At 35.8% G+C, this 26,100-nt stretch overlaps 1 long non-coding RNA gene across 2 annotated transcripts in view; it reads left to right on the top strand.

Moving 5' to 3' along the window:
- The window catches only part of LOC122226697, a 487,385-nt gene that overhangs the window by 282,092 nt on the left and 179,193 nt on the right, over nt 1–26,100 (top strand). The window lies entirely within an intron of this gene.

Here is a 26,100-nt window from a genome sequence, read left to right as displayed (position 1 = left end):
AAAGGATCACATCTTGCTCCTCTCCTCTGCAGTGTGGTTCAGGCTTGAACTTGGAAGGCAAATAGAGATTTTTATTTGGATAGCAGAGGAGAATTGACATTTAAAGTATACTGGATGAGGGGTGCCCGGGTGGCATAGTAGGATAAGCGTCCGACTTCAGCTCAGGTCATGATCTCAGGGTTTCATGAGTTTGAGTTCTGCACATGGAGTTCTGCACTTTCAACACGCAGCCTGCTTGGGATCCTCTTCTCCCTCTCTCTCTCTCTGCCCTTCCCTCACTTGAGCTCTTTCTCTCTCAAAAATCAATCAATCAATCAATCAATAAAATAAAGAATTGGATGAAACTTTGTAATATAAAAATGAATCTTAGTGGCCAAAATGAGACTCTTTGTATCACATAAAAACCTAGGAAGCCAAAAGGTCTCACCAGAATATCATTAATCATTGTGAAATAGAGATCTAGGCAGAGGTTGGAAAAAAATTGTATTGATTGTGCCGCACAGGGTATAGATTGTTCGATAAACTTGTTACAGTTATGTAGTTTGTTGGTGACAGAGTTGGAACCAGAATCTAGGAGTCCTAACTTCAACTACAATACTATTTTGAACATTTATTTCTTAAATTTCTTAAAGGGTAGTCTGTGGGAATTATGTTAATCAGATAACAAAAAGCAAACTCAGCTTTGGTGAATTATTTGGCAGGCCATAGCATGAACTATAGTGGGGAAATTGTAACACATCTTTCTTGGAGCTGATATACCACATATAATAATTGGTATGCGTTATTACTCTAGAGAGCCAAAGTGTACAATCACTGGCAGGGAGGTCGCTGCCACTAATTGCCAATAGCTTTTATTTAATTATGTGTTTATAATTTATTCTTCGTCTGAATCTAAAAAGGATCTGATGTGCTGTCCTCAGTGTTAACCTTTTAAGTCACACAAATATTTATTGATCATTTCCTATATGTGAAGTAATCTTCCAGGTGCAGGCAATACAAATGTTCCTATCCTCAACAAAATATTAAAAGTAAATGAATTCATATTTGAGATTACAAGCAACAGAGAAACACAAAATTGCAACAATCTTTGGATCTCGCAGTAATGCGACTCTTTGAACTTCCATACACATACATTTTAATGAGTCGTTCACATGTTTATATTCCACAATGACTGTTTTATACAAGGACAGGCAGTGATATGGTTTCACAGTGTCTTTCTATATGAGCTTTAATTGGGAGGAAAACATGATAATTCGAACTACTTTATTTTTTTTCATTTTTATTTATTTATTTATTTTTAATATGAAATTTGTCGTCAAATTGGTTTCCATACAACACCCAGTGCTCATCCCAACAGGTGCCCTCCTCAATACCCATCACCCACCCTCCCCTCCCACCCACCCTCCATGAACCCTCAGTTTGTTCTCAGTTTTTAAGAGTCTGTTATGGTTTGGCTCTCCCTCTTTTTTTTCCTTCCCCTCCCCCATGGTCTTCTGTTACGTTTCTCAGGATCCACATAGGAATGAAAACATATGCTATCTGTCTTTCTCTGTATGACTTATTTCACTTAGCATAACACTCTCCAGTTCCATCCACGTTGCTACAAAAGACCATATTTCATTCTTTCTCATTGCCAAGTAGTATTCCATTGTGTATATAAACCACAATTTATCCATTCATCAGTTGATGGACATTTATAAAGAGACATGAATCAACCAAAACATACTTCTCAATTCCATGTTTGCTGTTTATTGGATAATGTACTTTTAGATTACAGAAATGTATGATATGGAACTTACATTTTTGTGTAAAATAAATGGTCTGTGGTATACTGGCACCCTTTATGTAATACAAGGATAGAGTGTATTCATTCTTAAGTTTTGTTGTTACTGGATTTTCCATTCAATAGACACAATATAGTAGAATAGAGAGAACACTTTACGAGAAGTCAGAAGATCTGGATTCTAGTCTTTCTCCATCCATCTAAACTTGGATATTTTATTGTCCCTACCTGAGCATTACAATTAAATCTAAAAATGAAGATTTTAACTAGATAACTGTGTTCTCTTTTTTGACTTAGAATTCTGTGATCCTGACCGAATACTGACTGGAATGTTAAAATCCAATTTAATCAGTTGAAATATTTAATACAAAAAATTAGCAAGTGAAATTATATTAAATTTCTTTCTAAGGAAAAAATATTATCCATATCCAGAATTCTGTCTATTAACTGTCACACTTATATTTGCTAAAGCAAATATTTGCCAACAAGTATTGAACGCAGTGTTGTATTGGATAATTTGTCTCTTTCCTTCCATTTGATAATTTTTTTTTCTACAACAGTATACTTCTAGCCAAGAATATTGTGTGGTTATTGAATTTTATTTAAAAAAATTTTTTTAGTGTTTATTTTTGAGAGAGAAAGAGTATGAGTTGGGGAGGGGCCAAGAAAGAGGGAGACACAGAATCCGAAGCAGGCTCTGAGCACAGAGCCCGACACAGGGCTCAAACCCAAGAGCCACGAGATCACAACCTGAGCTGAAATTGGATGCTTAACTGACTGAGCCACCCAGGCACCCCATTGGATTTTATCTTAAACTTCAAGTATTGCCCACTGCTGTGAGTTTGAGTTTGGTATTAGGCTCTAAACCAAAGGTCTGAGTTGGAAAGACATTTGATAGAGTAAAACCATTTTACTTGATTCTCTTGTCTAATGATTTGCTGCATTGAATGTTAAAAAAAAAACAACTTATGAATATTGGCCAGTAGGACTTTAAAACTATGTTTATAACATGTTCTTTCCTTAGCTTGTAAATAAATATCAACTTTGAAAAAAACATATCATGTGATTAGAACAAAATAATAACCAAAAAAGTAGGATAATTAAAAAGGGTTGCATAGCACATGTAGGCACCCTAATGAGAAAGAGAAAGGGTCTCTTAATGAGCAGAGAGGATTGGAGAACATCCGGGCTCATGTATCTATTCAAAATATTTGTTCAGTTTCTACTTTACCAGATGAATGCATCAAAACCTCTTTCTTTAAAGAATTCAATGTGTGGGGGAGGAGTGGGTGGGTAGAGAGAGTCAATGAAGGTTGAAAAGTGTCCTGGTAAGCACCACAAAGGAATAGTGGAGAAAAGTCCCAGGAAACAGTGAAGATGGAAATCTAATTCTGCCTTGAAGTAATTCACAAACAAGGAGATGCCATAGATGTGTCATAATGGGTAGTGAATGATGTACAGTGAATGATTGTATAGTGAATGTACTGTGAATGATGGTGGCAAAGTATCAGGCAGAAAAGCCATCATACATAAAAATACACAAGAGTATGTCATAATGGGAGAAATGAAGTGTAGTAAATAGGAAAGCAATGAGAAGCAAAAGTAAAGGAGTAAATTCAGCCAAGATCATATTAGGTATTATATATAACAGCAAGATATCTATGTTTGATACCACTGACAGTGGGTACCATTGGACAATTTAAAAATCTAAAGTATAGAAACATTATATGATGCTGGTATTAGTTTGCCAGATCTTCCCTGACAAAGTACCATGAATGGGCTGGATTAAACAACAGAAATATATTGTCTCAGAGTTTTGGAGGCTAGAAATCTGAGATTGTGGTGTTAGCAGTGTTGGTTCCTTCTAAGGACTGTGAGAACAATATGTTCCAGGCCTTTCCCTAGTTTCTGGTGGTTTGCTAGCAATTTTTGGCATTCCTTGATTGTAGATGTGTCACCTCAATCTCTGCCTTCATGTTCACATGGTGTTCTCTCTGTGTACATGTCTCTGTCCAAATTTCTTCTTTTTACAAGAACACCAGTCATAACGGATTAGTAGCCCACCCTACTATGCCCTCATCTTAAGTAATTACATCTGCAGTGATCTTCTTTCCAAATAAATTCATCATCTGAGGGTACTGAGGGTTAGAACTTCAACGTGTGATTTCTGGGGAGACACGAGTCAACCCAGGACAATTGTATCATATTAAACATTTTCAAAAGATTATCCTGATGGCTTCATTGCATCTAGCATTCTGAGAACAGAGTTGGTACTAGGAAGACCAGTGAGGAATCCCTTGTCATAATCCAAGAAAGAAATAATGTTGATTTCAACTATGGCAGTAGCCATGGAGATGGAACAGGTCGTAGAAATAGTCAAAAGATGGCATTGACAGAATGTAGAGACTAATTTTATATAGGGTTTGATGGCATAAAAGGAAGTTAAAATGACTGAATTTTCCAGATTTAGAAATTGATAAAACTATGTAGTTTTTAATAGAAAAAGGGATGTTGTATAAGAAGGTTTGAGAAAAGGTCATGAGCTTGGTTTTAAGATGCCTATGGACATGTTAAGTGAACAATAAAACATATGAGTCAGAAGCTTAGGTTAAAGATTATACATCTTAGAATCAGGATAATCAGGATGGTAACTGACATTGAGCAAGTAAGAGAAGTAAAGGAGAAAAGAATCAAAGACACAGTATTTAAGAGTTGATTTCAAGTAAAGAAAGTCATAATGACTCACTCAGCATAAGCATTAACATAGATGTGGTAGAATCAGAAAAGAATGATATCCTAGAAACCAAGGAAGGATAGTGTTAATAGGAGGAAGTAGTCAGTATTATCAACTGTAGCAGTTAGTTCCAGTAGCTGAAAACAATCCATTGATGTCTTTAGCATAGGCAGTTTCAACAAGATGTGGTGAAAATAGATGTGCATTTAACTTACTTGAATTTGGTTATATACTCTCAGCCAAAATAATAATAGTAATAATAATAATTATAAAACAATATAAATATAATAATATTATTATAGTATATAATAAATTATTATGACTATTTAAATAGTGTGAGCTATTCTGCCTGACATTTCACTCATAAAAATATGTACAAACGTCCAGTAATAAACATCAGGGGATATAAATGGTTTTGCTGGTCTCCCATTCAGTTTTGGTTTTACCTGGTTCTGTAAACTGAGAATCTTTCCATGGTAAGGAATTCCAGTGTTATAAGTTATTTTTATAATTTTTGTACACCATGGCCCTTGGCCTTAAAGCACAAGTAACCTATGTATCACATACTCAGCTAAAACAAAGCAAAAGTAGCCATCCTTTCAATATTGGGAGAAAGCAGGTTGAGACGGATTTAAGAGACAGCAAAGCAGTCTTCGATGTGGTTTTCTCATAACAGGTTTGCAAAAATCTCGGAGATTTTTACCCCATGTGATGACTTTAGAACGTAATCTCTCTGTATAACTTCATTTCATGTACAGTGGCGATTTTACCAATTGGTGGTATCAGAGGAGACAAAACCAACCAACTTAGGAAAACTGGTGGAAAATATAAACCTGTAATTGAATGAGTAAAACAGTGAGTTTCTATAAATCAACTGGGTTGGTTGATTGGCTCAATAAAATAACCTAGCTTTCAGCTATGAATGTTATTTGCAGAAGGGAAGTGATATTGCCACTAATAGCACTCAGTTTTTGGCAACCTAGAAGGCTTTTTGTATTATGTCCAGTGCATATTGTCCAGTGTTCCAATTTCAACATCCTCACATCAAAAGCTGTAGGAGTACACCGCACTCCTCACTGCCACAGCCTTCCAAAGTCTCAGAATTCTAAGACAAAAATAGGAACTGAAAATGAGTTCATTTCTTTATTATATATTAAGAGCATGAGAATTAATCACTGGGATAGTTAGTTCCAGAGTTAAGAACATGGCCTAGGCAACCTCAGGAGACTCCTTTTTGCTCTCATGACTCTGTGAGGTGTTAGAATTTCTAAGAAAATTAAATAATGGTGACTACTGAATATTCATGGATAGAATTTATTGTAATGTTGAAAGGGTGGTTTAAATTAATTTCCTTAGAAGAGACATTTGAATGGTGGTTTGTAGCTACAGGGGCAAAAACAGAGGCCAAATTATAGATTTTGTACTTGGTATAAAATAAAGAATGAAGAGTGAAAATGAATAAGTATGACTATAGAAAGATGTTATAATGGTATTTCTATGGGGATAGCTAAGATCAGATAAGAAAAATAAACACCAAAAGTAACAAGGGAGAAGAACTATTGACAAACTATTTAGCCTAACAAAGAGGAAAGGGAAAAAAATCCCAGGGAAAAGAAAAATAATTGATCAACACAATAGCAGTTAAATTCAACACAGAAAAGTACCATGGAAAAATAATCACAAGAAGAAAATTAGATAGTTTATATATGCTGATAGTTTCTTAATGTTCTGTAACCTTCCAGCATAAAATGTGACTTTTTGTGGTCAATGAAAGCAACTACTCTTTAAAGGAGGCTTGTTGGAAGAATAGATGGAATAGTTGTAAAGTAAGTGGAGTAGAAAAGCTATGGTGGGGTTTGGTAATATGCTAATAAACTGTGGATTTCTAGTTTAAGGAAAAATGTTGGAGGAAATATTTCATGGATTCACAGCATTTCCAAACTCAGTGGTTGCTCTTATAAGTTTTTTACTTGTCGCTGAGGAGACAGCAACACCAAAGAAAGATCAGGGAAGGAAAAGAGGAGTAACTGGTTAGAAATGGAAGTTTCCCAGAGAAAAGCTTATGAAGAGGGAGGAGACAAGACTATGGAGATGAGGAATGTTATTTTTCATTTTCACTTGGGAAGAATACACATTCGTTCTGTTTGAGACTCACTGAAGGAGTGAATACAGGCTTATTCGTACATTCACAGCCTTACTCATTCTTCATGCTAGTATGTAAACATCTCCACATACTCTCACAGAATCATGGATATTCATATACATTGTTTAAATCCATGTGTTAAAGATGGAAGAGAGTTCTGCATATAGAAAGGTGTAACAAAAGGTCACAAGGTTAAGGGCGTGGAGATTTGATCGGAGGGGGTACTTAAAAGATGCAAGTCTTCATTCAATGTAGGTAGCCAGAGATACCAATGTGGTCACATTGTGATAGGGAAACATAAAGAAATTGAAGCATTTCTTTCATCTTGAAGTACTTATGATGCCAATATCTTCTAACTCAGTTCCACCAAAATCTGTCGCAGTGGGCCTGGACAGAGTGACAGATGCTGCAGGTTGGCTAACTTAATGTCCATTCCAATCCAATTATTCTTTGTGACCTCTGCTTTCACATTTGTAGAAAATAAAACCAGGTTTCCCGACCTTCCTTGCAGCTACAAGGGAGCCTATAATATAGTTCAGATGAATGGGCTCTTCCCAAGGGGCACTGATGCTATTAAGACACTGTCAGTATGGAGCCACTAACTCTTCTTCCAATTATAATTTCCCAGCACAGCATAAAAATAAAAACTCATACCCAAGCCACCTTAGTCAACTTTTCTGTGAGTCCTCTCTGATTGCAAGTCCTAATTGATATAGGACAATAGGAGGAGCATCAAATAAAGTGAACAGGAGAGGGAAGGAAGAAGTCATTGATGAGGAGGTAAGAAGCGTCCTCTGGAGTGGCATGCATTCAGAAATAGAAATAATCATTTACCTCAAACTCATACATCAAATACAGTTTGCAAAGGATAAGTTCATCATTTGAACGGATATTATATCAGGACAGAAATGTGGAAGAGCTAAAAATATATAATTCTTTGTACAAAACTTTTGGAGTGAGATATGTTTCAAATGTCAGTTTCTTTGAGTTTAGAATGGTAGTATGTTTTATATACTGAATTCAATGTTGCATCGCCCTGTAGGGTCTGTATCAAGTACCTTAATATTTCTATGTAATAATGGAGGCGTAGTTACCGAGAAAGATAAGGAAGGACCACAAATGACCTCATGATAGTTAAATTCAGTGCTTGCAAATTAGTCATGAAAGTCATTTTGTTTCAGGGTTTCTTTTTTTTTTAGTTTGAATATGTGGACAAAGGGCTTTGAAGCTGTGATAGTTCAAATGTGTATAGCATTTATATTGGATACTCTACATATACTAATCTGTTTAATCATCACAGCACTCTTATGAGGTGGATGCTATGATTGCTCTCACTTTACAAACAGAAAATCTGAGTGGAAGAGAAGTCATGTGACTAAGCTGGAATCATCCAGTAAGTGGCTGTGCTAGAGTTTAAACCCTCACGGTATGGCATCAGAGTGTGTGATTTAACCAGTATGCTATACTGTTCACCTAGATACAAGCACATATATATTAAAACTAAATTGTGAAATAGATCAGTTAGAGGCAAGATCAGTTTCTAACTGATGTTGCCTCTGAATAATTTATGACCAACTTTCATATGTAATCAAATCAATTTTGTAATATCCTCAAATACCAATTAGATTTGTAGTTGGGCAGATGTTTCTAGAGAAACGGTAGTTCTAGAAATAAGACAGCATGGAAAGCAGCAAAAGAAGGAGGGACACAAAGGGAGGAAACAAGGAAAGGAGGAAGAAAAAAAGCAAGAAAAGAATAAAAGAAGGAGAGAAAAAAACATAATTCATACATTAAGCTTGGGGTATTACGTACAGAAGTAAAACGTATGCAATCAATGTATATGGCAATGATTCCAAAATCAGAATTCATAAATTAGATTTTAAATTGAGGACTATAGAGTTGTTTTCAACTTAAGTAAAGCTAATAAAAGACATCTTTATGAAGATGTGTTTTAAGCCAAGATTTAAAGGAGGTGATCATAGCATAGCAGAGAAAAGTCTTGGAAAAAAGTATGCAAGTAGCAAATAGGAAACCTTGTATAGATTAAAAAAAAACGGGTGTGTGAACAGACAATTTTGGCCTTGGTATTTCTTCACCCTTGCTGCATGATACAAGGTGAGAACATTATTGTGCAAGAACAACAAATATAGAATCAATGAAACAAAAAAAAAATCATCAAGCCTGAGTTATTTAATATTAGTAGGTAAGAAGAAAATTGCTGAGATACTTAGATTAGTCCATTCCATGATGCTCCATAAATTTTGTTTCTATAGAACAGGAAAAGGTAAAGGAATCCTAAGAATGGGTAGGCATCTTTGTAAAAAATGCCTGTTTCTAATCCTTAAGATTTCAAAACTTAAGGAGAATTTCACAACCATGTCTCAGTAGATCTAGTGAATGGCATTGGGGAAAAGGGAGGAGACCCATCAGAAGAAATCATCTTTGTGATCTAACAAATTTAGAGAGGCTTCCCTAACTCTGGGAATAGAGGCTCACTTTATTCAGAGTTTGCATCTAGAAGACAAAGGATTTTGCTAATTGAAATTTTTAAGCATGGAAAGATGCTCGCAATTTTTCTCATTATTTTGGTTTTTGAGTCTCAAAACCCAACCACTATAACTCAAAGCCAGCTTAAGTTTTCAAATGAACATTTGCTACCAATTAGTTCATAATGAGTATTTGTCTGAAATGTTTAATGACCATAAGAAAGCTTTTAAAATTGAAAAACTTTTATGTTTAGGATTTAGTTACCCTGTCTGACTTATAAGTGCAACAAGTTTGATCACCCAAAGAGTTCATAAGGTTTTAAACCTGAAGGTTTAGCTCTCAAACAGGATGACAGAGCTCCTGCCCCTCTTCTACATCTTTCATAGGAAATCATTTAAACAAAGGGTAGATCTCAATTGCTTGTTTTATACTTAAACCTCACACTAATCCCCTTGCCATCAATAGAAAGTCTGTATATGAATTGAGTGTGGGCTGCCCATTCATAGACCTATTGAGAAAAGGAAATGCCCCTTTATTTCATCATTAAGTCCAGTTTTCTTACTTTTTTTTTTTTTTTTTTTGGTCTAATTAGTACCTCAAAGAATCCTTCCTGACTTTATTGGGAATGCTTCTAAAGTTTCACCATTAAATGCAATGTTTACTCTAAGTGTTTCTGTTCCTAGTTGATTAAGATGTTTTTGTTTCTTAACCACAAATGAGTAATTTTATTGAATTCTATATACTGAACATCTACAAAGTCATAGGATTTTTCCATCTTAATTCATCCATATAGTATCTTAGAATAATGGATTTTCTAATTTAGAATCATCCTTACATTGTTTGGAAAACCTACTTTGTCATGATTTTTTAATTAACATTTCTGAATTAAATTTAATAATATTTTATTTAGAATTTTTACACCTAAGGAAAGTTGGCATTTAATTTTGCTTTGAATATCAGGTTTATACTAATCTCAAAAGTAAATTGAGATTTTTCTCAATTGATATTGGTATTTTTTCATCTAAGAATTCAAAATTATTGGCATGAAGTTGATTGTAGAATTTCCTTATATTTTAAATTATGACATTGTCTGTAGTTATGTTCTTTTTTCCTTTGTAATATTTATTGACTCATATCCTTTTTTCCTTAACCCATCTTCCAGAAATTTATTTTATTAATCTTTTCAAAGATTAATAAATCTTTGTGTTCTGTTGAAGCCACATCTCTTTAGGTAAAAGGGAGTCAATCTCTTTCTCTCTCTCTCTCTCTCTCTCTCTCTCTCTCTCTCTCACACACACACACACACACACACACACACACACAAACACAGAATTGGGAATATCAGAACTACTTTTCCAAGAAAATCCTCCTAAAACATTCCTCCTTACCCATACACTGACCCATTTTTTTCTTTTTTCTTTTCTTTTTCATTGAAGTATAATTGACCACACTGACCATTTTCTATTTATTATGAATACTGATATATTTAGACTTATTTTGATAATTTTATTTTCATCTATTTATTGACTCTTTTTTCCCCCTTTTTCTGAAATTTCTGAATTAATGGAGTTTCTTCATCTCCTTTGTTTCTCCTTCTGGTTTCAAAATTATACATACTATTTCCTTCATTTTAATGGCTTTCTCTAAACATTTCAAATATTTTAATTCACACAACCTTATTATTTGTCAAAAAAGCCTAAAGGTGACCAATATTTCTGTCCTTTAAAATTATGGGAATCTGAGTACTTTAACTTCCCTCCAAACCTTCCATCTTTTGTGCCATTGTGATTGCACCTTGCTTTTAAGCCCTAAAAAATTAGTTATATGTGTAGTTCAATACTTACTTTGTTTAACTTAACAACATATGTTTACACTACCTTATATGCTACCCAACACTTTTCTTGGTTCTGGTGATGCATTGTTAGCAAAACAGTTCCTTGCCCTTACCTAGCTTCCGTTTATTTTTATTTTCTTAATTCCTTTGCTCACTGTTGCTTCTTGTTACTCCTTCCTTTGGGTTCAATTTCTTTCTGTTGAAGTACATCCCTTAGTAATTATTTCAGCAAAGGTCTTTACCAGCAGATCTTTTTTAGTCTCTGCATACCTTAAAATGTTTTTCTTTTGTTCTATTCTGGAATTGGAAAAATTAAAAATATATAGTAATTGAATTATAAAAAAGTATATTAAATAGTGCAGTTAAAGGGTTAGCTAAATAGGGATGACTGGCTGGCTCAGTTGGAAGAGCATGATGATGAAGTTTTGGGGTGATGGTGGGGTGGTCTGGAGTCAACGGCCAAGAAAGAATTCTTAAAGATGTTTTTGGTGCAAAAGGGTGATTTTATTAAAGCACAGGGGCCAGACCCATGGGCAGGAAGAGCTACATGGGGTTGTGACAGATAACTCATTATATACCCTCAGGTTGGGAGGGGGTTAGGGATAGAGTAAGTCTCTGAGGTAAGGCTTTTGGAAGCAAGGTTTCCAGGACCTTGAGGGGCTAGCTATGACTAGGGAAATGCCATTTATTACCATTTAATAAAACCCCAGTCATGAGATTTGGAGCCATGGTTTCTCCTGGGTGACTCTATCTCCATTCATAGCACGCAGCTGTGAGGAGGGGATTTCTCCACTGTGGACTAAATTCCTATGTTGGTGGCGAGTTACTTCTGGTCTCTGTTAAGGTACATCTGCTCTCTGCTTCTCAGTATTATTCAAAGGAGATGTTCTAAGTCCCTGCCCTGCACAATTATTGTGTCCTATATCTCTTTAAGATTTTACAGACCATCCCAACTCCCAAGCCTCAAATATGGTGCAGTTACCAAATTGCTACAGATTTGAGATTTCTCTTTATTTCTGATACCTGGAAATTATCCCTTATTGTATACAACTTCAGTTTTGTCAAAAACAGTCTTGTTGCCTGGGCTCCTGAGTGGCCCTGACTCTTGACTTCAGCTCAGGTCATGATCTCATAGCCGGTTTCTTGCACAGAGAGTCGTGACACCGAGGCTTTTCTTTCCAGGAAGCAACTTTATTTGTGCTGGCACACACTCAGTCGGGTTCATACCCGTAAAACTGAGCCCTGAACGCCAGGCCATGTGGCATAGTCTTTTATGCATTTTCTACTTCTTTGTCTCCTATATATGGGTAACAAATAGGCATAAAGTCTGATTGGGTGATCTCATGTTACAGGGTCGTGAGGGATGTCATGTACGCATTCGGGCAGGTTGCCTTCCCTTCTCTTGAGGTCTATTCCTTTAGGGAGGGGACTCTACCACAATGTCACAGTTTGTGAGTTCGAGCACCACATTGGCCTCTGTGCTGACAGCAGGGACCCTGCTTAGGATTCTGTCTCCCTCCCTCTCTCTCTCTCTGCCCCTCCCACTTGCTCTCTCTCTCTCTCTCTCAAAATGAATTTTTTTTTAATCTTTATTTATTTTTGAGAGAGAGACAGAGCACGAGCGGGGGAGGAACAGAGAGAGGGAGACACAGAATCCGAAACAGGCTCCAGGCTCTGAGCTGTCAGCACAGAGCCTGACGCAAGGCTTGAACTCACGAGCCGTGAGATCATGACCTGAGCCGAAGTCGGGTGCTTAACCAACTGAGCCACCCAGGCGCCCCATCAAAATGAATTTTTAGAAATTAAAGATAAAACATAAACTTAAAAAAAATCATTTTGCTGTATATTGGCTAGTTTGTATTTGTACTACTTTGTAGTAGGACTTGTACTTGTGGTAGTTCGTGCACTTTGCATCTGCAGCCTTCCATACGTCTCTGCAGTACTCCTAATAACTAGAACTCAGTAATGTTTTATATATATATATATATATATATATGGCCAGTTTTTATATTATAGTATTGTATATACATATACCAGAATATGTATATACATGTATTACAATACTGAGTTCTAGTTATTAGGAGTACTGCAATTAAATATATATGTATATATATTTACTTTTTTTAATGTTTATTTTTGAGAGAGAGAGAGACAAAGTGAGAGTGGGGAAGGGGCAGAGAGAGAGAGGGAGACGCAGAATCCGAAGCAGGCTCCAGGCTCTGAGCTGTCAGCACAGAGCCTGATGCTGGGCTCCAACGCACAAACCGTGAGATCATGACCTGAGCTGAAGTCAGACGCTTAACCGACTGGGCTACCCAGGCGTCTGAACTCAGGAATATCTTTATTGCCTCATCCCAGTAATAACCATTATTTATGTTTTTTTGATGTTCATGATTTATTTGTGAGAGAGAGAGCACAAGTAGAGGAGGGCCAAAGAAAGAGGGACACAATCCCAAGCAGGCTCCTTGCCTTCAGCACAGGGCCCAGTGCAGAGCTCCAACTCAGGAACTGTGAGGTCATGACCTGAGCCAAAACCAAGAATCAGACACTTGGCCAACTGAGCCATTCAGGCGCCCCACCATTATTTATGTTTTTATGAGTCTTTACAACTCCCTTGACATACCTTTGTACTTCCTTTTATATCTTTATCCATTCCATTTCTTTTTTTTTTAAAGCTTATTTATTAGAGAGAGAGAGAAAGAAAGCACGAGAGAGAGGGTATGGGTGCACAAGCACACCTGGGAAGGGGCAGGACCTGGGGAGGGGCAGAGAGAGGGTGAGAGATTAAGAATCCCTAGCTTGGTCTCATGAACTGTGAGATTATGACCTGATCTGAAATAAGAGCCTGTCACTTAACTGACTGAGTCACCCCAAGATCCCATATCCATTCCATTTCTTAAAATGGCTTCTCTGTGCTTTCTACTTTTCTGCAAACCACCATCATTTAAGGTCCGCCCAGATCTCTCCACCTGGGTTGGATTTTCCTCTATGTTCTAGCTCAAAGCAATCTCTTTTTCTATGAGATTAAGGTGGCATTAGTCATGTAAAGGCATCCTTCTCCACTTTAATATCAGGTATTTCTTTTCTTTTCGTGCGTGCATATGTGGCTACCATTTAGCCTGTGATCTCTTTGAGAGGGAATATGGATTTAAATTTTGTAATTTCTCTTTTAGCCCCAAGCTCTGTGCATTATACAGCTCTGTGTAATATGATATCAAAAAATATTAAATTGAATAATTGGATCTCTCCTTGTGTTTAAAGGCCAGAGCACCTAGTAGGTTAATATTTAATAAAGTAAATAAGCAACTTCTCTTCCCTGCCATCATGGTTATAGTATAGAGTATGGCTTGGAGTTACGATATTTGGGTTAAAAATCTGCCTCTGTTACCTGCAGCTTAAAGATATTGGACAATTCAATTAACTTTAAGGACTGTCATTTTCCTCATTATTAAATGGGAATGATAATACATATCTTACAGTGTTCTTATGAAAATGAATGAGAATCTATGTGTGCAAACACTTTTTATTATTTTTTTTAAGTGTATTTACATTTGAGAGAGAGAAAAGGCATTAGTGGAGGATGGGGAGGGGCAGAGAGAGGGAAAACAGAATCCCAAGCAGGGATTACCAAGAATCCCAATGTGGAGCCTGATGCAGAGCTCTAACCTATGTACCATGAGATCATGACCTGAGCTGAAGTTGAAGTCAGACACTTAACCAACTGAGCCACCCAAGTGCCCATGTGCAAACACTTTTTAAATAATAATACATTAGACAATGACAGTTGCTCTCTGAGAAGTTTAAACAACTTAGGGATGATAAAAATCTTAGAAAGAGGGACGCAGTCTTGGGTAAGAAGGGAGAATTGCAAGGAGGAAAAATACAAATAAGGGGGGGGGAAATATATATATGCATAATTGAGAAAAAGGAGATATATGGATTCTTAGGACAAATACAGAGTAGAAAGAAAATGTTATAGGAAAAAAGAAAAGCATACTTTAAAAGATCATTTGATACCTGTTATAAAAAATTGGGATCCACAAAATTAGTAACTACATTTGAAAGCATATTTGAAAACCATTCTACTGGTTCAAAATCAAATTTGTTGCCAATAAGTCATTCTTCTTTTAGGTATTAGTATGTGTTTTTATTCTCCAAAATAATTTTTGAGGTAAGGAGATGTTAGGGAAATATAATGTGAAATATATTAATAAAAATTTACATAGTGCCATGATTCATGCTTCTTTTCATATTCTAACTTTAAAAATTATATTCGAATGCACTTCTATATTACTCGTACATCCATAGAAAAGAGATTTTTTTCCTTACAATATGATCTCATTTTTCTTGTGCTTAATATATATTTGTAAATAATCAAATTGTCCCTGAAAATATTTTTTGTCTATCTTAATATAACGACTGCAAGTTGGTGCTTCAATAACTCAGCTAACAAACGTAGGTGGGACGTGGAGCCATTACATATTGTAGGTGGGCAAGAATCCCAGACTCGTCTGTGTAAACAAGTCAAAAATGGTTATGTTTCAAAGAAGTACAATAGTCACCGATACTAGAAGAACTCAGAGCAGGGAGATCTTTTATCATTGCATCAAATATTAACGTATATTAATTTTACCCCAAACTACTTAATCCATTGATTTTTATGGTCCATGGGACAGCCAATAACTTATTGGAAGAATAACGGGGTGTGTGTGGTAGGCCTTTCGATGTAGTGATTTAAAAGTCTGATTCAATAATGTGAGAATAGTAGATAAGAACATGTCTATGTAATCCGACTCCATATCGGCTGGGGTCAAATACTGTGTGGGTTCAAATCCTGCCGCCATTGCTCGCTAGCTGTGTAACCTTGGGAAAGTTTTTCAGCCTTACTATGCATTCATTTTCTCATCTGTAAAATGTGGAAATTGAGAATAACTACCTCACAGGCTTGTTGTAGAATCAAATGTGTTAAATGTATCAAGTGCTTAGAAGAATACCCAATACATAGTAAATGCACAAAATAATTAGTTGTGATTAATATTATTAAGTCTTCTATTACTTCTACCATTGTATACATTATTTAACATCTCTGAGCCTTAGTTTTCTTGTTCATAAATGAGATAAATACCCAATGAAACTATCAAATATGATAACACACATAAATGTTATGGAATAGTCAAATCAATAAATGTTAATTTAAAAAATAAACCTTGAGGTCTGTACACTAATCATAATATTAATCATAATGGTAACCTAAACTTACAATGTAAATGTGTTTATCATATCACAAAGATTCTAAACCCTGAATTTCAAGAATAATGTTAGAGGCACTGGATCTATTAGAAATCAGGAAACTCAATTTCTACTTTTGATTTTTTTCTATTACTCATGTAAACTTCAACAAGTTATTTACACTTTTTGGACCCTGGTGTCATTTATAAAGTGGGTTTCTACTTCCATTTTAGGGTCTGTATCTGATGTATCCTTAGTGTCCTGGGTTGTATTTCAGAATGGATTTCTACCGTTAACAACATTTACTCTTAGTACACCGATAGTGGCATTACAAGTTAGGAGTTTTGATTATTTTAATTGCTTCCTTGGAAAATACCTTACCTTTTCAAGTGAAATTTTGGAATGTTGCCTTCCTGCCTCAACCACAAGGAATGTATGCTCCAGAAAGTCTTCATGGCCAATAAATTTGTGGTTGAAACAAACCTATAATTTGAAAATAGGTTTCAGGGGATCATTTGTAAATACTCTGTTTATAAAAGGTAAGCAAGAAAACAAAGTATATACACTATCAATGGTATTTTAAGTTTTAATAATAATGGATGCAGCCATCCATTTTTATAACTTTTATCTATTGAGATATCCTATCTGTTGAATCATTGTCATTACATTTTTCTTTCACTCTTTGAACATAATTTCTTATAATTATTTGAACATATTTATAACTGCATTGAAATCTTTGCTAAATCCAACATCTGGCCCACTAAGAGTCAGTGTCTATTGACTGCTTCTGTTTCTGAGTCACACTTCCCCGGCACTTTATATCTTTTAATATTTTTTTTATGGAAAGGCAAACATTTTAAATCATATGTTACAGCAACTATCAATCCAGATCTATGTTTCTGGGTTTTTGTTGTTGTCTTATAATTTGCTTGGAGTTATTACCAGAATCTACATCCCCTATGGTATATGGCTGTTGATGTGTCCGCTCAGCTTTTTATTCTTATTTTTAGCATGGCTTCCTTATTTTAGCATGGCTTGCATCTGCGTACCCCAGTGTTTTGGGTCAAGGTTGTGCTCAAATACTTCAACCCCATAAGGCTTTTGCCCTCTGCTAATCCATCTATGTGTGGTTGAGGAGTGCATTCAGTGTTCAGCCAGTTCTGATATCTGCTTTGGCTTTTACTTTCTGCAGTGCTACTCAGAGTTTCCCTGCATATGTGCAGAGTTTTCTGGTCAGCCAAGGCTTACCTTGTACTTCTATGGCTCTCTCACCTACAAAATCTGTGATTAAATTTCTGGCTGGTCCACTATTGATCCCTAACTAGATTGCAACTTTAGGCTGAAAGTTACAGGTTTTCCCTGTTTATTTTCTGTGGAATTCACACTTCTGTCCCCCAACACCAATCCTGTGTCTGTCTCCTCAGGCATCTTTCTGCCCCGTTGTCATGGACAGACTCACTCTGGTAGGACTATCTGTTTTGCAGACTGAACTGGGCTGGGTCGGGGAGTGGGGGAGGTGCTCAGGGTGGGAGGAGGGGCGGGGGATGGTAGTCGTGATGGCAGCATCCTAGACAAGAAGGATTCAGACTTCTACTCTTCTTAACTAAAGCTCTAGCAGTTTTTTGCACACCCAATTTACCAGCCTCTTCATGCCATCGCCTGAAGGCCCTCCCCTAAACCTTTACAAAAGCTGGAATATTTTTATAATAATAATAAAAAAAATTATTGCAAATAAAATTAGAAGGGATGGGAAGGAAAATCTGTCTACCTCACAGTATATTCTGAATCCTGCCTTAAAACCAGGTTATAGAGGCACCTGGGTGGCTCAGTCGGTTGAGCGGCCGACTTTGGCTCAGGTCACGATCTCGCAGTCCGTGAGTTCGAGCCTCACATCGGGCTCTGTGCTGACAGCTCGGAGCCTGGAGCCTGTTTCCGATTCTGTGTCTCCCTCTCTCTGACCCTTCCCCGTTCATGCTCTGTCTCTCTCTGTCTCAAAATAAATAAACGTTAAAAAAAAAAAAAAAAACCAGGTTGTAAATCATAAGGGCTTTTTCTTCTAAGAGTTTCTCAGGATTTTTCCAATCTTATACCAGCTTTGGTGTGTAGTTCCCCGATTTTCTTTATTTTGGGGCAAGCCATCTACCTTTGCTACCTCTTGTATATTTCTTCTGTAAAGTGAAGGTAACCAATACCCACCTTGGAGAAGGCTATACAGGTTTAGCAGATACTTACTGTTAGAGACTTCCATGGAAACAGTGCTTGGAATTAACCTTAAAGGAAACACTAGCCCTAAGTCATTCCTAAGATGACAAAAGAATATGACCAATTTTGGGGTGAAGGCACTTGTGAAGGACCTGGAAAAACATTAGAAGTTGTACGAAACAGTTGTCAGGGATACCTGAGAAATGTTGAGGTTTTTTTTTTGAAGGACTTTTCAACTTGGCGATTTAAGTGACCCAAATTGAATTTTAATTGCTCTTCCTCTGGAGCAAAACAGTAACACCCAGGTGGGTGGTTGCTCTTTATAATGAGAAAGTAAGGTAAGCCAGTTACTCCTTTTAGAAAAACATCCTGTTTTGGTTTTCAGTCGCCCCAGGCCAAGGGCAAAACTCAAGTGGGTGAATTTGTTTCTGAAGGGCATTTAATTTGAAAGTTCATTCTCTTTTGCCTTTGAAAACCTGCTCACACCCATGCACGTGTTTTCTTTCCCTAAGCACACTGAGACTGGGGAAGGGAGGGAGCCAACAGATGGTAAAACTCCCTCAGCATGGATTTAGCAACGCTTCAGGCTGATAAACTTAAATATTGGCATTTTTCAGCTCTGAAACGTCGTTGGCTCTCACAGGCGGCAGGGGTAGCAGGTGGAAATAGTCCAAACATCACTAAGTGATTTTCTGAAGAAAGACAAATGTCTGTTGCGTAGATGCATCATCAAAACGATTTGATTCTTGGGTAAAATCTTCCTAACTTCAATTTATGGAGAGGACACCTGGATTAGTAAAAAGTCTGAAAAGTATTCCTAAAGCCCTCCAATTAGTTTTTGTTTATTTTCTTTTATGTTTCCAGTCTAGGACCTATCAGCTCTTACCAACCAGAGATTAGAAATGCTTTAGGGAATAGAAAAGATGAATTTGAAAGCAGCTGTATATTTGTTTACAATTAATGTGTTTATTGTTTTATACAGACTTGGTTCTTTTAAAAACTGGGGAATCTTTTGCAGTGTTGTTTGCATATTATTTTATTTTGTAGTCAGAGGTTATATGTAACCATTGTTGAATGGATTTTCAGAGCGTTTTAGAGTCACCAGCAACCTTTCAGGACATCTGGCCCTATCTCCTTTCCTAAGCCATTCCTGGAGAATGGTGGTCCAGTTTTCATATAAAGGCTTTTGTCAAGAGTTGAGGCTCACCACACTCGGAGACTGCAGCTTCACTTGTAACAAATCTGTAGAGCTCCGGTTATGTGGTTGTCATCCTATAAGTAACCGGGATGAAGAAATTGTACAAAATATGGAGGTACTGCTTTGTCATATCCACAGTGACATCTGTCAAATGCATATCGGAAATAGGGTATGCATTTTGCCTATATCAAGCTCCGGGTCGATTTCTTTGTTATCTCCAATTTCTGGAAGGCTGAATTGGATAAGGGTTAAGAGCACAGGATCTAGAATCACTCCCTTTGTCAGTTGTGTGACAGCTTTCTTCCTTTTTATCTCAAAATGATGGTATTTGTGGCAGTGCTTCCTTTGAAGTTGAGGATTACATAATAATAATGATAACATTACTGCTTGTTATTTATCAGACATTATTTTTAGTTTTTTCACCTACTCTAAAATGTTTTAATCATTTTACTTGACTCTCACATCTATCTTAACAGTTGAGTATTGTTATTATCCTATTTTAGGGGTGAATCAAGTTAAGCATAGAGAGGTCTTGTCACTTGCCAACATCATACAACCAGAAAAAGTTAGATTCAGGGCTTAAAACTAGACAAGCTTCCTCCAGGACCTTTGCCTTCAAATACTTCTGGAATTAGCTGCACAAAGATTTCTTTTCTCAGCTTTCTTTGTGCTTATGATTATAGTTTTTTTTAAAAGCCCCCTTTTACTTCCCTGCTTTTAATTATTTTTTTCATAAATGATACTTATTCAAGTATCTCTTTTATTTATAATAATAATTTATGAAAATCTGAGGTCAGTTATTTGTTCCTTTATTGTTTTCTTCCTTTTTTTCTTGTCCTTGTCTGCTTTCTCTTCTTCTTTAAGCCTTTTTATCCCCCATTAAACTATAGTTCAGAATGGAATCACATTTCCATCCCTTTAGCGTATCTTTCTTCAGTTTCAGAATTTTTGGAGTTAAGGGTCTCACAAATGACATATTGTTTTTTTAAAGTAATAAATCATTGCATATCCTACATATTTATGCCTAGGTAGAAATTGCTTCACTGAGTAAAAATAGTGCTTATTATACTGGAAACCAGACAAACCAAAGAACAAAAACCAAAACAAAAATAAAATAGCAAAACAATGTTTTCCAACCCCAGTGTGCTATGTGGAATGTCAGTTGTCAATAAAAATTTCCAGTATTTGTATCTAAAACTTGAAAGAGTTATTATTATAGTCACTTAAATTATTACTTGTCATATTATTTGACATATTTATTATAGTGTTTTATTGTTCTGGCTTCATTACAGAAGATCCACAATAAAATAGGCTTTCAAGATAATTTTCTTACACATTTAAGTGAATAAGCTTTAGATTTTAAGCATTTTCTAATTAAAATATTTCTTAAATATACTATAAATTCTCCTCTGTTGAAAAGTAGGATACCGAAGTGGATCTTTTCCTGGTAATTTGGGTTCATCAATATTTACAAATACGCAGGAGATTCTCAGTAGTTTTTGGTAGTGCTCACTAAGGGCCCAGTGCTTCTCTTCTTATTTTTTTTTTAAATTTTTCCTTGTTTTTCAGTAAGCATTTGCTAACTACTTGTTGTATGGCAGTTATTATCCTAAGCACAGTAGAGATGTTAGAAACTATAAGCTAATGGAGAAATGTTTACGTGCATATTTTTTAAGTCTTCCATTAAAATATTGTAATATTCCATTATTTCCACAGTTACACAAAGTCATGAGTGAAAGAATGTACTGCACAGTATGGCTTTGACCAAGGCAAATAATCTTTTTGGATTTTAGTTTTTTCATCTGTATAATGGCTTGTGTTGAACCTAATGAATGTCTCCCCAAAATGATCAAGACCCAGGTGAGAACAACATCCAGGGTTTCTGCTTTATTTTTATGCATTGGCAAAGGGTTTGGCTTTCGCCTATTTGTTTTTTTCTGTTCTTGCCTCTGATACTTCTAGTATCTACAATAGAAATTTTAGATACTTAGCTTGATTTTTAGTGGGGAAAGTCTAGGTGATTTCTAAGGTCTCTTCCATTATAGAACACTTGAAAAAGTATGATATTAAAGTTGTATTAATGCATCTATACTTGTATCATCTGGTAGATTACATTTTATTATAAACAGAAAATAACTCGTAGAAATAACACATGAAGAAAAGTAGAAGCCACTTCCAGTAGAAAATTGTAAGGGAAGTGAAATCTGCTGTGGGCAAAGGACTTTGGTGTAGTTAATTTTAAAAGCCTTCAATAATAAGCCTTTAGATTTTTTTTTTTAAAAAATGCTTTAATATCCTATCACCACCTTGTAAGTTTTCTGGGGGCGGTGAGAATATTAAGAAATAAATTATGTAATCGCTATGTGCAGTGACAAAAACATGGTATAGGACTAAAAACATTATGCCTTTATATATTTTTGAGACATGGGAATATTAATAAGAAGAATAACTTTTAGCTTGTTTGAACTTGAAGAACTAAAGTACACATGCATGCACACGCACATACATCAGTAGAATCTCTAAATTAGCAAAATTGTTAATAGAAGGTAGCATATATACATGAGAAAGTATATATTAAAATCCTTCAAGTTAAAAAATTTACGCTGGCAAGAGAATAGAGCATTTATTTTTTCCCCTTAAATATTTATTCAAAACATCATCAAGTTTACTTGTTATTGTTGCTATTGATATTCTGTTTCTTATACATTGTCTTTACAAAAGTGTTTATTTCAAGTAATTATTCCTGTTTTTTATTTTCTTTTTTTCTTTCTGTTTTTCTTATTAAGTGCATGGCGTATCTTTGTATTTATGTTAACACTTCCTCTGGGAACACCTAAAATGTTTTGGAACATTCTTATATCCTCACAGTATCCCTAAAGGGCATTATCATGGTATATTCTGTCTTCAAAAATAAACCAAATAGAATGTAAAGGATAGTTATGATTACTGGTGACCCTGATGAGAAACATGATCATTTTTCTCCTTTTGGACCCAATGCAGGATAACATCTTGTAAAGTGGTGGTTGTTCTGTTTTATTATTTGCATTCATGTCTGAGTAATTTGAATTTTCCTTATGCAAAGAACGAGTACACTAAAAATTTTGGAAGGTGTCTCAAACGTTGGTGATTACCAAGAGATTTTTGAGATAAACCGTAAGTGGAAAATAGGTTGATACCAATGATTTTGATATGTTAGCTGCGTTAGAGTAGGACAGAGTTGTGGACTTAAAGATACAACTCTTATTTTCAGAAAGAAAATTATCCTCAATCTTGTTTGTAATATTAGATGAGAATGTGGGGAAAAAAATCAGTATGGATCAAATAACTTTTTCCTTGAGCTGGTAGATCACATCTGATTTTGAAAGTCTAATGTTTCAGAGTATCCTTATGCCTCCATTTCTAGAGTTAACGATGGATACCAGATGGACGGCATCTGCATCTATCATTAATGGACTAATGTTTCTCTACAGTTGGCCAAAAATATGGGAAATGAGAAAGATAAAACGGAAGTTTTTATGTTACTATACCCTAAATGGACTATTTCTCACTATTTGGGACAAAGTATGCAGCTTAAAGTTGAACGAGATGCTAAACTGTTCAGCACTGTTAACTAGCAAATATTTCATGAAAATAGAATTTATTAGAGAATATAATTTGATGCCATCTTTATTGTGAAACTCAAAGTCAGTCTTCTGAAAAAAAAATGTAGTGACAGTTGTAAGTAAAATGTACATGATTTATTTTGTATTTATGATGTTAAGGCTCTGTCTGTTAAGGGCATCCAGTAGTGGGAAAAGGGAACCACAAATCTTCCTTAGAGATCTTCTCCCTGAAATGATTTGCATATGACTTCATTGCTTCCCCAAAAGGTAAAAATTACTAAAATGAAATCTATTTATAGAATAGAAAACCTGTGTTATATAAATACATTGAAATTGTATTTTCAAAAAAGTATGATTGTGGAAAAATAAAATGTTTCAAAACTTGTGGACACCCATTTGATGCCTACTCTTCCCTGACTGTCCAATCAAATGGTCATCCAAGCTCTATTTAAGTACATCCATTGGTAACAAGTTTAGGAAGTCACATTTGCATTGGAGACCTAACTTTTAAAAAGCATGTCTAAAAATTATTACTGATGCTTTCTATCAGTCCATCCTTGCTTGGCCCGAATGGGCACAATAATAATAAAAATAATAAACATTTTAAGAATACCTTATACATTTCAAAATACTGTCATAGATTTTATTTTGGTATAATTTGATCCAAATGTTACCCTTATGGGATAATTTAGTTATTATTATATCTGCTTTATGGATAAGGAGACTGAGATTCAGAGACTGTTCAAAGTCATGTAGCTACTAAGTAGAAGATAGAAATCATAAACTGATATTTCTGATACCACATTATTCTACGTCATTTTCATGGTATAGATGATGCTCTGTTTTAGGGCAGTTATAATCTTTTTTAAACCTATTGGTCTCTCAGATATTTGGGGACCACCTATCATGACAACATCAAGCAGTGTCACGGATAGTAACTCAAACCCTAGAGTTAGATAGACCTGGGTTTCAAGCTTCAACCCATAACTTTGTGACCTTGGGCAAATTACTGGATGTGTTAAACCTCATTTCTTCATCTGTAAAATAGAAATAAAATAGGACAAACCTTTAAAATAGAATTATGTAGGGGCACCTGGGTGGCTCAGTCAGTTAAGCGTCCGACTTCAGCTCAGGTCACGATCTCACAGTCCGTGAGTTCGAGCCCCGCGTCGAGCTCTGGGCTGATGGCTCAGAGCCTGGAGCCTGCTTCCGATTCTGTGTCTCCCTCTTTCTCTGCCCCTCCCCCGTTCATGCTCTGTCTCTCTCTGTCTCAAAAATAAATAAACGTTAAAAAAATTTTTTAAATGGAATTATGTAATTTTGATACAGTGGCATACCTAGTGCATAGGTAATGTTCAAAGTTCATTATTTTATTTCATTATGTTATCATTATTATTATTTTTGCATCCAGTTTCAGTTTTATAAACTAGACATTACTTTTCTTCATAATCTTGATTATGAACTGACTTTAGTTTTTCTGTATTATGCTCTAAATGAGGGACACAAAATAACCCACTCAATTTTTGAAATTATATTTCTCTTAATGTGAGCCGTAAATATATTTGATTATTAAGATATTTTATTACATTTCTGCCTAATTATTTACTCTCAAAACTGCAAGCTCCGGGGCACCTGGATGGCTAGGTCAGTTAAGCGTCCAACTTCAGCTCAGGTCATGATCTCATGGTTCTTGGGTTCGAGCCCCATGTTGGGCTCTGTGCTGACAGCTCAGAGCCTGGAGCCTGCTTCAGATTCTGTGTCTCCCTCTCTTTCTCTGCCCCTCCCCTACTTGCTCTCTGTCTCTCCCTTTCTCTCAAAAATAAATAAACATTAAAAAAAAAATTAAAAAACCCTGCAAGCTCCTTGAGCACTGGGTCATAACTTACTCTTTTCTTTTAAATTTATTTTTGTAATGTTTATTTATTTTTGAGACAGAGAGACACAGAGCATGAACGGGGAGGGTCAGAGAGAGAGGGAGACACAGACTCTGAAGCAGGCTCCAGGCTCTGAGCTGTCAGCACAGAGCCCGACGTGGGGCTCAGACTCACAGATCGTGAGATCATGACCTGAGCTGAAGTAGGAAGCTCAACTGACTGAACCACCCAGACGCCCTTGGGTCATAAATGATTCTACCTTTTACCTCAAAAATCTAGCCAGAGGCATGCTGATACATAACAGGTATTTGACACATATTAAAACTGTTAACGAAATAAAACAACAGAATTTTTTTCATCTGTGCACTCTCAGCTCCCTCTATATTTGTAAATTTGTTAGTGTGTTTCTGGACCTATTCATTACTCTGAGATTATATCCAAAGCTTCAGTTTCCTTTAAGTCAACATCTAGTGTTCAATCTTTGGCCCCTAAGATCTTCCTGTTTCGCCGCATCTGCAATTTACAATGATATCATCCTTCAAGAAACTTTTCAAATAGAGTTGGCAATAATATTGTCTTACTGAATATCACTAGAAATTTCCTTCTAGCCGGGTATAGATCGCTTCACTGATATTATAACTTAAGAAGGTATTCACCTATCATCCTCAAACCTTTGCTGTTTCATCTTGAAACTTCTTCAACTGCCATTTGAAGGCTTTCATTTGTAATTTGAAAGTAGTTTGGAAGTGTTAAGCAGATAGTTGCAAAGTTAAGTGGAATGAAATAATACTCTTTATTTAAAAAATTATGAGACTGTAGGCCCACAAAATGTTTGGGAGATTTGCAACAGTAGTTCATAAAAGAGCACATGTGAACTGGAACCAAGGCAGTGAGATTTCTGCTTTCTAAATATTGATACAATATCCTATAAGAAATATGTCTAGAATTCAGCGATACAATAAAGAATATAAAAAGATAAACCCAAAGTATCAGTAAACTTAAAATTGGGTATAC

The sequence above is a fragment of the Panthera leo genome, chromosome A1, assembly GCF_018350215.1.
Source record: "Panthera leo isolate Ple1 chromosome A1, P.leo_Ple1_pat1.1, whole genome shotgun sequence".
NCBI lineage: Eukaryota > Metazoa > Chordata > Mammalia > Carnivora > Felidae > Panthera > Panthera leo.
This window is presented reverse-complemented; position numbering and strand designations above follow the sequence as displayed.